Source organism: Lethenteron reissneri, chromosome 45 (genome assembly GCF_015708825.2).
Source record: "Lethenteron reissneri isolate LAM-NWPU_2019-01 chromosome 45, ASM1570882v1, whole genome shotgun sequence".
NCBI classification, from domain to species: Eukaryota; Metazoa; Chordata; class Hyperoartia; order Petromyzontiformes; family Petromyzontidae; genus Lethenteron; species Lethenteron reissneri.
Window position 1 is genome coordinate 9,565,790 of NC_083823.1, and position 12,854 is coordinate 9,578,643.

Here is a 12,854-nt window from a genome sequence, read left to right on the forward strand (position 1 = left end):
TTAATGTAACATCTTCGCCGGGTAGAAATATTTAGGCTGGCCTGACTACGATCCATCCTGGGTTTAACCAGGCTGGATTGTGTGAAGAGCTCACAAATATTTAAAAGATCTGGGCAAAGTTCCATCGGTGAGCTCCTCCGGCAGGCAAGGCTGCGTTGGCTGGGTCATGTAGCCCACATGCCCAGTCACCGCATGCCTAAACAGCTTTTGTTCGGCCGGATAAAGGGGGCTAAACGGGTGCAGCACGGGCTAGAGAAGATATAGAGATATGTGGTACAGGAGGACGTGGAGCTGAGTGGACTTGCCGATGACTGGTACCAGCGGTGTCAAGATCGGCCTCTGTGGAGGAGGCTCGTGAAGGACGCTACTGGGCAGTTGGAGGCAGTCGCCCTCCAACAGCAACAGAGGGCGGAGGAGCGACGCTCACAACAACGAGCGGAGCGTCAGGTGGCTAAAGCACAGCAAGTTGGCACAGTAGGGGGCACAGGTGGTGCATCAGCTGGTTATCTCAGTCAGTCTACTCGTGGCACCTGGGTCTGCCCCGTGACCTCCTGCCAGCGGGCGTTCGACACTTCACGTGGACTCAAAGTGCACATAGCCTGGCACAAGCGTCGTAGTGACGTCACCGTCACTGAGTGGCAAATGGCGGTTGTTGTTGTTTTGGTGGCGGTTAGCGCTGCGCTGCACGCTATGAACCCGACGACTCGAGTTCGATTCTCGCTCACGGCCACTATCACCAGTGACAGCGATTATCTGAACCGGTCCTAGGTCGACTCAGCCTCAAATTAGTACCTGGTGCGGTGTGTAAACATCGCCACTCGGGAGACAAAGGCGGTCGTGCGTGGTGTTGGCCACCCACTAAAAGTACTTGCCCCAACAGTCTGTTGAGGCTATACAGGGGATCTCAGTCTTTGTGGTGGCGGTTAGTGTGCCGTGCCGGCCTTCATAGGTGCTACTCGCTTACAGCACTTGTCCCAACAGTCTGTCAAGGCTACTCGGGGGATCTTTGTGGTGGCCGTGTGGGTTGTTTGGGGGAGCTCAGATTCTGGCTCGGATATCACCAGTCTATAACTTTCAACATTATTTTAATTTTACCAGGTGAGGCCCACATATACTGTAGCTCTTTTTCAGAATTGACCTGGCAACAAATGATAGCTCAACGACGTGGTTCAATCACGCGGACATTTATAGCAGCCAAATACTCTAAACGCACATTGATTATAAATGTGGAGGGAAAACCCGGAGGAGCCGGAGATAAAATCCACGCGACCATGGGGAGAGAGATATTCAAACTCCAAATGTACAGCAGGCGGCATCATGGTTGGGAGCGAACCCACCACCTCCTCCATACGAGGCGAGGTAGTTAACATCTCGCCCACGCTTGTGAAAAGGGTGACATGTCTACTTATATTTCCATCATCATTTTCATACCGGCCAAGCAGATTCCACAGATAGAAGCTGTTGGGCACACAGCCCGGACCCGCTCGGGTGCATGCAGGGGAGGGCCAATTCCTTGATAATTGAGACGGGGATTGGGCCCAGATATGTGGATCCTGCCTCATGCCCCTCGACTCTGGACCGATTTGGACACGCAGTGCGGACTACGGTGCCCGACTCTGCTGATGAGACCGCCGCGTGTCGAAACCGGCCCAGAGTGTTTGCTTGCCTTCAATGAATGCTGCTGAAATGGTGCACTCCCAAAAGCACGTGCAGCTGATGGGATGTGCGAAAAAGATGATTTTTCTTTTGGAATATGGCGAGAGGAGATATTTGAAGGAGGCATTGCGTGTGTGTTATCTATTTTGTTCTTTATTTTCTCCACAACGACGATGCTCGTGATTACTTTACTCGGTGTTATGAGCCACCTGGCCAGGATTGGTCAACCCTTGGCATTGCTTTTCACTCGGGCTTCAGGGAGAGCTCTGTATCGTCACAGACCCAGTGTTCGTCATTTGGGTGGCCTTCAGTGCGGGCCACGACAATACACAGAGAGTGAATACACCCCCCATCGTCATCATCATCACCGCCGTGCTGCTGCCACAAACCCCCAATGGTTAGAAGTGGCGTGGCGGACCCCCCACACGCACTGATGGTGATGTCTTATCGGCGAACGCTGGGATTATGCTCACGCGCAGCACACGCGCCGCGCTCGCCGACAGCTGCAACAACACGACGGCGACCGGTGACACGAGACAGACAGCGGGGGCGATGACTCCGAGGTGGAGGCTTTATAAGGACGGACGCGGGGTGGAGGGCGCCCGGTGACCATTCCCGAAACTAAACACCAAGCCTGAACGTAAACATCACAAATGGGCGGAAGAGTTTCGGCTCTAAACAAGAACCGCTCAGAATAAACACAGATCAAACCCCGGGGGGCCCTCGCTAAGACAACACGGCTGGTTCCATCGCCATTGTGGTCACCATCATCGTCGAAACGACGTCAATCGAAGCGATTTACAGAGTGGGCGGTGGATAACGAGACAGGACGGGTGACGATGCTGTCAGCGACGTGCGTGTGGGGTTGAGGCGACGCAAATCAGGTTGCGGTGAGCGCGTTGCACCATGAACCCGGCCACCTGAGTTCGATTCCCGCTCACGGCCATCACCGGTGACGATTATCCGAACCAGTCTTGGGCCTACCCTAGGTTGACTCAGCCTCAAATGAGTACCTGGTTTGGTGTATAAACATTACCACTAGGGATGCAAAGGCGGCCGGGCGTGGTCGTTGGCCACCCACCCCCTTGTGTGCCATTCCGGCCTTCATAGGTGCTGCTACCTGCTAACAGTACTTGCCCCTTACAGTCTGTCAAAGGCTATAGGGGGGATCTTTGTCTTTGGGAGTGGGGTTGTGTGAATGGGGTGAGCGTGCCACTGTGACGACGTTGCTTTGCGCGCGATGCTCGGCCTCCGCCTCCGCCAGATTTACGAACGGATTCCCCATCTGACGACGCGACGCCAGGAGCACAACCGCGTGCGCAAAAAAAAATTGGGAAGAGTCGACGAATAATTTTGACCGTATGAGGATCACCGTGTATGCTGCTCTGTATTCAATGGCAACAGAGTAAAGAGTGAACGACGTTCATAAAAAAACACACAGGTAAAAAAAATATATCATTATCATACACTGAACAGTAACATGGAACACTGTCATAGTCGTAGTAATTATAACGTTTTATAAGTTAAAAGAATGAGCATTTTTTATGACTTCATAAAAAAAAGTGTGACCATACTACATGAATATACATCTGTGGAGTGTTTAACAGGTAGTCTTCTGACGACTTTTTTTAACAGGGAAGTCTGTGTAAAGTGGAACCCTCGTTTCATCCCATACAGAACCCTCGTCTCATCCCATACAGAGCCCTTGTCTCATTATGGAAAGTTTGGCTCCGAATGTCAGACAAGTCTAAACAATTAAATGTAATGATTCATGAAATGTAATAACCCTACAAGTCCTAAACAATATTCTTCGGTAAATGCTATTTTTTTTTAAAGATATGCACATGAACACTATCGATGAATCTACGAGACGTTATAAAAGTATACAACTGAGCTTAGAAATTACATTAGATTCAGTTAATGAATTGAGTCACCGTTTGTCTGACATACGAGCACAGGGCACAAGGAGTGGCCCCGAGGGGAGAGGCCCCAAGGGGAGAGGCACCGAGGGGAGAGGCCCTGACGGGAGAGGCCTACTGCTCTGCGTGGCGTTCGGTGCCGGGAGGCAGCCCTGGGTGACCACAGATACGAGCACGGGAACGCGCAGCCCCGGCATGCGTGTGGCAAGTCACTCCGCTTGACAATCCATGAATGTGTCGCAATTTTGATTCGAGAATTGGTGTTTTTCTTCAATCAACGTTTTTTTAAATATATAGGGCATCGGAAAATGAATATGCCAATAAGAAAGTTGATTAGTTGTATTGTTGTTCGAGATACTCACCTAAGTTTGACATGGATATTTGCATTAGACTTATAAGTTTTAGTATATTGTGAATATTGATTGCTACTTTCTGTTTCAGGAGCTCCATTTTATGATATAAAGACAAGTCCACTCCTTCATCTGACTTAACACCATTCGATTTTTATCTTCGAAGTGTGTTAAAAAGTAAAGTCTAACACCAGCAAACAAAGGGACCTTGCAGAAGTTAAACATCGTATTGTTGATGCTGCTGTGTCATCATCCATCCCTACAGCTGTATTGGGAAATCTTTCATAAGAGTTTGAACGCCGAATTAGATGGATTAGAATGAATGATGGACGACATGTAGAAGTGTATTAACAATTCTCGAACATCCCATTAATACCATACAAAATTAAACAAACTAAAACTATTACATGTATTCATATTAAATTTATGTCACTATCTCGAATAACAATAAAACTAATCAACATTCTTTTTGGTATATTCATGTTCGGACACCCTGTATACTGGTACTGATTCTATATCCATTCAATACATTGCCCCAAGTGTAGAATTTGGATATATAATCTGCATGTAATTTGCGTTTATCATAACTAAATAGACTGACGATTGGACGCGTCTATAGTAGGTTCGCCCACCTTTCCCACCACAGAACCAATCCCAGTCATGGCTCTCAGTTTATCAATTATGTGCAGGCGACTGCAATAAAGTTCAACACAGCAAACACCCCTACCAGATCTCGCTCGACATACATTGCTGCCACCTGAACACAGATGCCATTTTTTCTGGCCTATACCTGGGTCAAACAAGGGGCCTCGGTATGGAAAATCTACATAACCCCAACCAGGCAGTGATTTGCGTACACTCTGAAAATGCAGAGGGCAATTGGAGTGTGACCTGGGCTTATCACAGCCAGTTGGCAAACACGGACGTGAGCTATGGTACTCTTTTTCAGAAGCGACCTGGCCACAAATGAAAGCTCAACGAAGTGGCTTATCACGTGGAAATGTATAGCAGCCAAATAATTGAAACGTGTGCTGATTCTTAATGTGAAGGGAAAAACCAGAGGACCCAGAGAAAAATCCACATGACCACGGGGAGAAAGAATACACAAACTCCAAATATACAGCAGGTGTTGTATACCAGGTGAAGTAGTTAACATCTCACCACCGTGGCTTTGGTAGCCTGTAGTGCATCAGCAATCTCTATCCCCCCGTGGTGCGCGCGCGCGTGCGCGTTCTGCGTAGTGCGCAGCCTTCTCCACGCCATCATGCCGTGGGGGAGGCCGTGATGGCGTGGAGGAGGCCGTGATGGCAGGGAGGATGCCGTGATACACTCACTCATCTTACACTGACTCACTCACACATCATACACTCACTCACACTACCATTGACTCACTCACACATCATACACTGGGAGTGTCATGCTTCCAGAAATGGCTGCAAGTTTGGTCGTACATGTTATGTATATCGTTTATTGTTAAATTTGAATCAAAGTTCCTATGATTACTGTTGTTACATTGTATTTTATAGCTTTATTTTGGTGATTTCGAAAACATATGGTTAAGCCATGTTTCTTTGCAGAAGTGCGGAGTTGGCCTGATAACTTGAATCTAAATTGTCTTATGGTTGTTATTGTTTGACTTGCATCACACTGGGATTTTTGCACACAGCGTTGTAATACGGTGGTTGTTTTTGGAAGATTTGCTGGTTTATCTAGGATGTTTCTGTTGTGCGTCGTCGCTTTAAGATGTTCTCTGTTCATATTTTGGTTGTTGCGGTTGCACCCGACTCAAGAGCCGCATGGCTCACAGGGCTATACCTAATAAATGAAACTTGAACTTGAAACCCACCAGCAATCTTTACCTCCTGTTGATGGGGGCGAGCCCACAACAGCCTGGGATTCACAGCGTCCCCACACCCCGCCTCAACGGTTTACCACACCCACTTCATCATTATTTTGTTCAGAGAGCAGAGCCGCTCCCTGTTGTTTGTCAGTTTCCTGCCCTGACCAGAGTACTGTCCACCCCCTCATGACAACTGGAGCCTGACCCCGTCCCACAGGGACCTCCAATAAACCCCCTTCAGGTGTCAGAACGCAGCATCATGACTGCCGGCTCACTGGAGCATTGCCGTCCCTCCTCCTCCACCGACCAAGGCCACCGACAGCGGCACCAGTGGCGCCAGCGGCTCCCTCCGCCGCTGCAGACAGGGCCAGCGCCGAGCGTGAGTGCCCGGCGGAAGGCCTTGGCCCGGTAGTAGTAGATGAGCGGGTCAAGGACACAGTTGGAGCTGGCGAGGCAGAGCGTGATGGGCTGCACGAAGCGCACCACCTGCTCCAGGCGCGCCCAACCACGCAGCACTTGCCGCCGGAGCAGCATATAGAACACCATCTCGACGTGGTAGGGCGCGAAGCAGATGACAAAGATGGCCAGCGTGCTGACCACCAGCCGGCCCACCTTGCTGAGGTCGTCGTCCCCCTCTCCGCCGCTGTCGTCGTCACCGTCGCCGTCCCGATGGCCGGTCGGGCGGTCGGTGGCGGTGGCGGCATTCAATCCCCGCGGGGCCTTGGCGTTGCCCAGATGGACGTGGAGGAATTGGCGGCGGTCGCGGCGCACGCGGCGCAGAGCTCTGACGATGCCACACGAGCACAGCGCCATGATGGAGAGTGGGACAATGAAGCCGACGAGCTCCACCGCCAGCACTACGGCAGAGAGTGTCTCCCAGTCCGACTCGGAGAAGCCCTGGAAACAGGTTTCGGCTGCGCCAGCACCAGCAGCAGTGACTGCACCGGCAGCAGCATGGTCATCATCAGCCCCAGCACACGCCAGCAGAACAATAGAAATACTGTCAGTACCAAATCAGATACCGCTGCCACCAACAACAACAATACTGTCCATTATAGTAGTAGGTTTTTACCCTTATAAACTGGTACAAAACTGACACCTTTATTCAAGGCATCATGTTTGCAATAACCACAACACAAGTAGTCAAAAAAGCAAACAAAAAGAAGCAACTCTGATAATGATAATAATATGCACTGTCCTTGAAGATGATTGATCCACACCCGAGACAGCTTTCTTTAGAGCCTAGTCCCCATTGGTGTTGGACCAGATGACACCAGAAGGCGTACAACTCAAACACAGTGCAATATCAGAGTCTTGAGAGCTCGGGTAAGCATCTACACTATGAGACCTCCTTTACCAGTGGCAAAATATAGTAGTAGGTTTTTACCCTTTTAAACTGGTGCAAAACTGACACATTTATTCAAGGCATCATGTTTGCAATAACCATAACACAAGTAGTCAAAAAAGCAAACAAAAAGAAGCAACTCTGATAATGATAATAATATGCACTGTCCTTGAAGTTGATTGGTCCACACCCGAGACGGCTTTCTTTAGAGCCTAGTCCCCATTGGTGTTGGACCAGATGACACCAGAAGGCGTACAACTCAAACACAGTGCAATATCAGAGTCTTGAGAGCTCGGGGTAAGCATTTACACTATGAGATCTCTTTTACCAGTGGCAAAATATAGTATTATCAGAGTGCATATTATTATCATTATCAGAGTAGCTTCTTTTTGTTTGATTTTTTACTACTTGTGTTGTGGTTATTGCAAACATGATGCCTTGAATAAAGGTGTCAGTTATGTACCAGTTTAAAAGGGTAAAAACCTACTACTATATTTTGCCACTGGTAAAAGAGATCTCATAGTGTAAATGCTTACCCCGAGCTCTCAAGACTCTGATATTGCACTGTGTTTGAGTTGTACGCCTTCTGGTGTCATCTGGTCCAACACCAATGGGGACTAGGCTCTAAAGAAAGCCGTCTCGGGTGTGGACCAATCAACTTCAAAGACAGTGCATATTATTATCATTATCAGAGTTGCTTCTTTTTGTTTGCTTTTTTGACTACTTGTGTTATGGTTATTGCAAACATGATGCCTTGAATAAAGGTGTCAGTTTTGTACCAGTTTATAAGGGTAAAACCCTACTACTATATTTTGCCACTGGTAAAAGAGATCTCATAGAATACTGTCCATTATCATCGTCATTGGCCTCCCCAAGCCACTGCCACTGTTAACGATCCTGAGTACAGCAATTTTGTTGTTGTTGCTAAGTGAAATATATATATAATTGTATATGTTTATATAATTTAAAGAATATTATACACTTTATTGTATAATAATAGGTTTTACCCTTTCTGGCAATAAAACAGGTATAAAGATGTTAAAATACCAAACAGAAACATTTTGCAAGGAATCCTGTCTGCATTAACCACACGTACTTGTGGTCAACATGCAAAAAAAAAAAACTTGCTCTGGTAAAGGTTCCATATTGTAGCTGTTTACCGCGAGCTATAAATTCCCTGATAGTGCATTGTCCGTGCTGTTCGCTTTTTGGCGTTATCTGGTCTAACACTGGTTGAGACTAGGCCACAAAGGCTGTCTGTAGTGTAGGTTAATCAATTTCAAAGACAATTAATATATTATGTATCAGAGTTTGTTTACATGTTCATCACATGTACGTGTGGTTAATGAAGACTTGATTCCTTGCAAACGGTATCTATTTGGTGTTTGAACATCTTAACACCATTTGTATTGCCAGAAAGTATAAAATCTATTATTATTTTTAATACTTATAAACAGTTGTTCCTTTAAAAGATAAATATCAGCGAGCCCACCAACACCGCCACCACCGCACTGCCCAGCTTGGATCGTCCGATACACAAAACTGCAGACCATATAATTTCACACTGCCTCAAATATAGGTTAAAAGCTGGGGTGCGTGATTGGGCTCGCCTCCAATTCAGCAGGAGGGAATTCAATGGAAGGTTAATCCATGCACGGGTACAGTCAAGGGATGGCTTCCTATTAGTCAACCACTCAGAGGAGTTGGAGACTCTGCTGCCACGAACAAAAACAAAGCACATGCCTCGGTTGTTTTTAATGTCATAATACAACTACATCTCACCACAAACCACCCACATGGAAACCGTGGTACAGTACGCTCCTAGCATGTGTGGGTATCGAAGCATTTGAGCCAAAAGCTCAAGGGATATGAGCTTGCCGGACGGGGAGTCGGGGACCAATGATGAAAAGGGTACAAACTCCCTGATGGACTAGACGAGTGACGGACTAGGATGGGTGGAGGGAAAGTACGAACGCTCTTGAGCCGCCTATAATGTTTCTTACTTAAACACTCTACATCACGCCCTCCGGTGGCGCCCCTGCCCCCCCCCCCTCTTTCTACAACCATGTTAGCTGCACTTCGACGACTCGAATACACGGCACGTGATGAAACAGGTCCACGTATTGTCTTGATAACAACAACCAGGGCCGGATCATGGTCCCGTGAGGACCCTGGGAACAAGTCTTTTGGAGCCCCCCCCCCCCCACCCGCTTTTCTATATTGGTGTCTTTCTTGCCTTTCTCCTCCCAAAATGATCCACTAGATTGTAAAAATCTAGCTGTCTGACAAGGTCTGACTCTATTGATATAAGTGACAATGAGCTGAGACGTGTTTGGCACATGCTACTCCGCAGCTCATTTTTTATTCTGCCTAAAAGGGAACATGTCTGCTCACCCTGGCAGTTTGTCACTGGCAAAGTTAGAAAAATCCGAAGTGCCACGAAAACATTGGGGAACACCGACTGCAGATTAAGTGCCTGCAACGTCGCAAGCAATTTAGTTCGCAAACCAGTGTTAGAACTGCTTGGTGTGTTTAGTTTGTTATCCGTCCCCGGCATCTCCAATGATCGAGGTTGGCTACGTACGGTGCGACAGAAGTTCAACATACGGTACTGTACATACAACCTGCCGTTTGTACAAACAACTGGTGGCTGAAAACATCTTAAAATCCCAAATGGTGCGGCAGGAACCTCCTAGAAAAATTGTCATACGACTATGCGTGGTATTCCTATACGAATGAGTAAATAAGTATTAAAACGATTAGATCATGATAATTGTTCTATTATTATTATATTTGGGAGACTCAGAATGTGACAGGCGCTCCAACAGCTTGCGAATTGCACCGCAGTATTTGCATTTATACCACGGTGGAACCAATAACGTATGTGTGCAGAATAGAATTAACAAAACACGACCTCACAATATGACGTGAACATAATAACACGGTGAAGGCGAATATTACCTTTGTTCCATCATTTTCATACTGGCAGAAAACAAATAAACAAGAGGGTCCCGTCGATATAATCTGACATTGCCGTGCGCTCCGTGTCCTACAATCAATGCTACGTGTGTGGGGAGGCGCATAGAGGTAACAATGACGAACAACGGAAGGCCACAAACGACGTCTGCGAGCGTCGAGCAATGGAGGGGGAATCCTTTAAACGCTGGAGGGGGGACGGGGGGCACCAACAGCGGCCCTGTAACAGGATAGAGCGAATCCGCGACAGAATGAATGATACATAATGCATTTAGCATTTCTTATACCGTTGAATGAATTTCATTCATTTAAATAGCTAATGTGCCATTCATTCGGTCGCGGATTCATTATATCGTTGAATTAATTTATCATTAATTTAAATAGCTAATGTGTCATTATTTTTGTCGTGAATTCATTGTATAATTTAATGAATTTATCATTCATTAAAATAGTGAATATTGCATTCATTCTGTCGCGCGGATTCATTTATCATTAAATGAATGTATAATTAATTCAAATTGTGCATGCGTCATTCATTCTATCGCGGATTCATTACACAATTAAATGAATTTATCATTCATTCAAATTGTGAATTCGTTATTCATTCTGTCACGGATTCGTTATATCCTCTCAGTCTCTCCCCTCACTTCGCACAGCGACCGCAGTCACTGAGCTGCGTGTCGGTGGGGCTGTGTGGTGGCGGTTACAGTCATTTCAGTCAGTCGAGGCTGATCGATGCCCGGGTGCGGTCAAGGGATGGCTCCCTATTGGTCAACCACGTTACGTATGCCGATGATCTGGTAATTGCCGCTCACTCAGAAGAGGAGTTGGAGGCGCTGCTGCTGAACCTGGAGCTTGCCACGAAGAGGTGGGGCCTTACCATTAGCACCACCAAAACTAAGCACCTGCCTGGGTATTTTGTACCATCGGACACTCCACCCCCACAACTCCCAATTGGTGATGGGGCAGTTGTGGAGAGAGTGGAGAGTTTCCCATACCTGAGAAGTGTGCTCATGGCCGGCTCCGGTTTGACAGCAGAAGTCTCACTCCGAATCAGTCGAGCGGCATTATCTTTTCATTGGTTGCGTAACGCTGTGTGGAAGCTACCTGGTCTGTCGCTCCGCACGAAGCTTCGGGTCTTCTCGGCCACAGTCATTCCCTCCCTTCTCTACGCTTGCGAAACGTGGACCCCCTTAATGTAACATCTTCGCCGGGTAGAAATATTTAGGCTGGCCTGACTACGATCCATCCTGGGTTTAACCAGGCTGGATTGTGTGAAGAGCTCACAAATATTTAAAAGATCTGGGCAAAGTTCCATCGGTGAGCTCCTCCGGCAGGCAAGGCTGCGTTGGCTGGGTCATGTAGCCCACATGCCCAGTCACCGCATGCCTAAACAGCTTTTGTTCGGCCGGATAAAGGGGGCTAAACGGGTGCAGCACGGGCTAGAGAAGATATAGAGATATGTGGTACAGGAGGACGTGGAGCTGAGTGGACTTGCCGATGACTGGTACCAGCGGTGTCAAGATCGGCCTCTGTGGAGGAGGCTCGTGAAGGACGCTACTGGGCAGTTGGAGGCAGTCGCCCTCCAACAGCAACAGAGGGCGGAGGAGCGACGCTCACAACAACGAGCGGAGCGTCAGGTGGCTAAAGCACAGCAAGTTGGCACAGTAGGGGGCACAGGTGGTGCATCAGCTGGTTATCTCAGTCAGTCTACTCGTGGCACCTGGGTCTGCCCCGTGACCTCCTGCCAGCGGGCGTTCGACACTTCACGTGGACTCAAAGTGCACATAGCCTGGCACAAGCGTCGTAGTGACGTCACCGTCACTGAGTGGCAAATGGCGGTTGTTGTTGTTTTGGTGGCGGTTAGCGCTGCGCTGCACGCTATGAACCCGACGACTCGAGTTCGATTCTCGCTCACGGCCACTATCACCAGTGACAGCGATTATCTGAACCGGTCCTAGGTCGACTCAGCCTCAAATTAGTACCTGGTGCGGTGTGTAAACATCGCCACTCGGGAGACAAAGGCGGTCGTGCGTGGTGTTGGCCACCCACTAAAAGTACTTGCCCCAACAGTCTGTTGAGGCTATACAGGGGATCTCAGTCTTTGTGGTGGCGGTTAGTGTGCCGTGCCGGCCTTCATAGGTGCTACTCGCTTACAGCACTTGTCCCAACAGTCTGTCAAGGCTACTCGGGGGATCTTTGTGGTGGCCGTGTGGGTTGTTTGGGGGAGCTCAGATTCTGGCTCGGATATCACCAGTCTATAACTTTCAACATTATTTTAATTTTACCAGGTGAGGCCCACATATACTGTAGCTCTTTTTCAGAATTGACCTGGCAACAAATGATAGCTCAACGACGTGGTTCAATCACGTGGACATTTATAGCAGCCAAATACTCTAAACGCACATTGATTATAAATGTGGAGGGAAAACCCGGAGGAGCCGGAGATAAAATCCACGCGACCATGGGGAGAGAGATATTCAAACTCCAAATGTACAGCAGGCGGCATCATGGTTGGGAGCGAACCCACCACCTCCTCCATACGAGGCGAGGTAGTTAACATCTCGCCCACGCTTGTGAAAAGGGTGACATGTCTACTTATATTTCCATCATCATTTTCATACCGGCCAAGCAGATTCCACAGATAGAAGCTGTTGGGCACACAGCCCGGACCCGCTCGGGTGCATGCAGGGGAGGGCCAATTCCTTGATAATTGAGACGGGGATTGGGCCCAGATATGTGGATCCTGCCTCATGCCCCTCGACTCT